Consider the following 4,808-nt stretch of genomic DNA (forward strand, 5'->3'; position numbering starts at 1 on the left):
AAAAAAAATCTTCCTTTCACTATTTAAATCGAGGAAACAAACAAAAACTTAAGAAATTCTTTCTTGTGTTTTAAAGATTTTAAAGAAGGGAAAAGTTTTATGTATTACGTTGATAAAAACAAAGTATGTAGATAGTCATATATATATATTCAGCATTCACACATGAAAGGAAAAAGTCAAAAGCAGAAGGAAGTACATCACCTGAGATGCATAATTGCAAAATGATGATTAGATGCTTAGCAATTTACTCATCGAACTACGAAAAATCACAAAGAACGATTTTGGATGAAAGTTTTCCCGGCAAATTTTTCGGTGAAAGAAAAAAGGGAACTATACGTTTTTTCTAATTCAATATATGCAAGAGGAGAAATTCAGTTAGTTTTTAAAAGGAAGAGGAGTGGAGGAAGTGGGAGTAGTTGGTGGTTTTTATTGGTAGTTTCTATTGCTTGAAAAATTTAAAATTTTTGAATTTTGAAAAAAAACGTGTCTTTCACATCTATTTTTAAATAAATTTGAATTTTGAAACTCCAAGAAAGTTGGAGGATTCCAAATTTTTTACATGTGTCAATTTAATGTTATGCCACTTGTCATCATAATAGTTCTTTGCCTCTCCTATTATATATTAATAGATTAGGCGAACAAAATTAATGGTTATCTCATTATTACACTTATTATTTTAAAGTACTTTAGTAGTTTCCATAATTATTTCGAGTATACTATATAGTTTTGAGATTTTCTAAAATAAAAACATAAAGCACTAATGACTCATATGTTAATACTAATTTTTAAAAGTAACGATGACTCTAATATATAGATATATGCAAAGGAGTAGAAAATATGTTCCAGAATAATTGTTTAGAGTGATGGAAAAATAATACTTACTAACAGTTTTGATATTAATTTAGATCTGAAAAGAGATTTGTTTGACTACCAAAAAATAGATTAAGCTTTTAAAACTTTTTACACTATCTTTATTATTTAAATAGATAAACTATTTTTAATATTATATTTAAAAATATGACTCTATTTTTCAAGGGTAAGGTTTTGAATATCGAATTAGTGAGGTGTTGGTGGTTGAGCCTGGAGTTTTTACATATAAAAATAATTTATATTTTCACGACTGGATAAATTGGATAAATTTATTTGTTTTTTCTTTTTATAAAAAGAGGTTTGTATACGGTGGAAATTGGGGCTACCTGATTTCATTCTTTGATTGAAAAAGAGATACCACGTCGAAAGGCCAGGACGTCGAGTACGGGATCGAAGTTGCTTTCCAAGATTGAGGTCGACATCACTAATCGCGGTCAGGAAAGGGCATACTTCGATATGATGCCGGTATAGTTCAGTAATGGAAGAAGCGAGATATCCGTGACGGATCGAAGATCATGTCGTGAATTTCGGAATGGATTGATCTTCGGCGGTTAATCAGTTGTCAATATGTTTTCCTACTATAATTAGAAGTGTACCTTGTTTAGAACTCCTCTATTATATAAGGAGGAACCTCATTCATTTGTAAGCATCATTATTGACTAATAAGAATACACACATCCACTGCTCTTTTATCTTGTTTGCCGTTCATTACTGTTCATCATTGTTGTTTCATTTCTTTACTGTTATTATTATTGCTCTATCTCGAGACCGTCTCGAATCGAGGTCGAGACTCCACTCGCATACTAGTTTGATCTATCCTATCTCATAATTTATCTATTTAATTCCTTGTTTATCAATTGGTATTGGATTGAATCACGTATCCTTAAAACCACAATATAAGTTTAATTGTTACTCGAATTTTAGGATAAAAAGTGTGGCGCCCACCGTGGGGCTAAGGATAATAGTGATTGTTCGGTGCTGATTGTGATAAAACACATTATTTCACGCTTGTTCTTGTCAAGTATTTTTGCTCTCAAGTTAAAACATGTCAAACTCACAAAACGCACCCACACATGGTGATGATGGTCTCGGGTTTCACGGGGAAAACGACAATGTAATTGCTCTAGGAGTCGGGGTGCCACCGGCTAATCTCGGGGGAGCACCGGTTGCCGATCCAGTCGATGTCAGTTAGCACGTTGCTCTAAATGCTGACCTAGACGCGGACCCAGAAGGGAGTGTGGCAGGGAAGGACGATCTGGCGGTCAAGGTACACAGGGCAGAGGAGACGGAGGAGTTAGTCTCCGGGTGATATTCGAGATGCTACAGACTCATCAGGCCGCTATTGCTCAGCTACAAAATCAACATAAAACTTCGAGTGGGGTTGAGACAGAAATCACTCGTCGTACCAAGCCAGTGCTAGAGAGGTCGAATGGTAACGGATCGGGGACCGATCCCACAATAATGAAAATGCTCGAGGAGCTCGCCAAGAGAATTGAGTCAGGAGAAAAGAAAACCGAAGCTAATGATAAAAAAGTGGAGACATACAACTCTCGAGTTGGTCAGATACCGGGGGCACCGCCAATCTTGAAAGGGATGGATTCGAAGAAGTTTGTACAAAAGCCGTTTCCTCCAAGTGCGGCTCCGAAGCCTATTCCAAAGAAGTTTTGTATGCCAGACATGCCCAAATATAGTGGGACCACCAATCCCAATGAGCATTTTACTTCATATACATGCCCTATCAAGGGTAATGTTAGAAGATGATGAAATTGAATCTGTGCCGTTGAAAAAGTTCGGAGACACCCTTTCGAAGGGAGCATGATTTGTATCACAACCTGCCACCAAATTCCATCGACTCATTTGCCATGTTAGCATATTCTTTCGTAAAGGCACACATCAGGGCCATAAAGGTCGCAACAAGAAAATCGGACCTTTTCAAGGTAAGACAAAGGGATAGCGAAATGCTGAGGGAGTTCGTATCCCGATTTCAAATGGAGCGCATGGAGTTGCCACCGGTCACAGATGATTGGGTCGTTCAAGCTTTCACCCAAGGGTTGAACGAGTGGAGTTCGATAGAATCACATCAGTTGAAACAATATTTGATCGAGTATCCAGTTGTAACTTGGGCAGATGTGCACAATCGATATCAATCAAAGATCAGGGTCGAGGACGACCAATTAGGAGCCCCTTCCGGTTCGCTACATCCAAACAGGTCGGCAGTTAAAAAATAGAGGGACGTCGACGGGGAGCCATGGTCGAACAGAGAACGACATCAACCATATACCGCAGATCGAAGGAACAATGGTTCAGGATGCAATTCCGCACGGAATGATCAAAGAAGTGATCGAGGACAGAATTCTCGGGGACTTATGAGCAAAAGTGGTTTTTATAAGTATGCCGATCCCACGGAGGCACCTCGATTATCAAAATATAACTTTAGCATCGATGCAATGGGCATTTTATCGACAATCGGAAGGATCAAAGATACTAGGTGGCCCAGACCCATACAGACTGATCCTTCTCAAAGAAACCCAAATTTGATGTGCAAGTATGATGGCGCGCATGGTCACAGGACCGAAGATTGTAGGCAATTAAGAGAGGAGGTAGCCCGTCTATTCAATGAGGGCCACCTTCAAGAGTTCCTCAGTGATCGAGCCAAGAATCATTTCAGATAAAGGGACGCCAACAGGAAAAATGAACATGAGGAACCCCAACATGTCATTCATATGATCATCGGTGGGGTCGACATTCCACAGGGACCCATATTCAAACGCACCAAGGTATCAATCACTAGGGAAAAACGAACCCGAGATTATGTGCCCGAAGGCTCCTTATCATTCAACTACGAAGAAGCAGAAGGCATTTCTCAGCCCCATAACGACGCTCTGGTAATTTCTATCTTATTAAGTGTGTTTTAGTGGATCTAGGTAGCTCGGCGAATATCATCTGATCGAGGGTCGTGGAGCAACTCGGCTTACAACATCAAATCGTGCCCGCAGCTCGGGTCTTAAACGGCTTCAATATGGCCAGTGAAACAACTAAATGGGAGATTATTCTACCGATGAACGTGGCTGGAACCATTCAAGATACCAAGTTTCACGTGATCGAGGGCGACATGAGGTACAATGCCCTACTCGTAAGGCCTTGGATACACAATGTGAGGGCAGTCCTTTCAACTCTCTACCAAATAATGAAATTCCTGATGTCGAATGGTCTAAAAATAGTATATGGGGAGCAACATGCCGCAAAGGAAATGTTTGTGGTCGATGAGGTAACACCGATATCGACGTTATCAACCTCATCAAAGGTAAACAGGAAGCCAAATAGCAATCAAAGCCTCCAGCCTCGATCGAAACGGAGAAGCAGGAGATAGAAGAAGAAGAGAGGGATTTTTTGACCCCTCGAACTTTTATTGTTCCCAAAGATTTTGACGATACCAAATCAACGCTCGAAGAGCTGGAACAGGTTGTATCGATCGAGTACCTGCCCGAGCGAAAGGTATACCTGGTAACGGGATTGACCCCCGGACTCAGGAAAAAGCTTATTCAATTTCTTATTGATAACATAGATTGTTTTGCTTGGTCCCATTTAGACATGACAGGGATCCCACCGGAGATAACGACGCATCGGCTAAGCCTGAACCCTAGGTTCAAACCGGTGAAGCAAAAGAAAAGACCCCAGTCCGAGGTAAAGCACGCATTCATAAAGGATGAGGTAACTAAACTTCTCAGAATAGGGTCCATTCGGGAGGTGAAATATCCCCAATGGTTAGCCAATGTAGTCGCAGTCCCTAAAAAAGGGAACAAACTTAGAATGTGTGTAGATTATAAAGATTTAAACAAGGCATGCCCCAAAGATTCTTTTCTACTGCCTAACATCGATCGCATGATCGATGCGACGGCTGGCCACGAGATCCTTACCTTTCTCGATGCCTATTCCGG

Source organism: Nicotiana attenuata, chromosome 10 (assembly GCF_001879085.1).
Source record: "Nicotiana attenuata strain UT chromosome 10, NIATTr2, whole genome shotgun sequence".
Lineage (NCBI taxonomy): Eukaryota > Viridiplantae > Streptophyta > Magnoliopsida > Solanales > Solanaceae > Nicotiana > Nicotiana attenuata.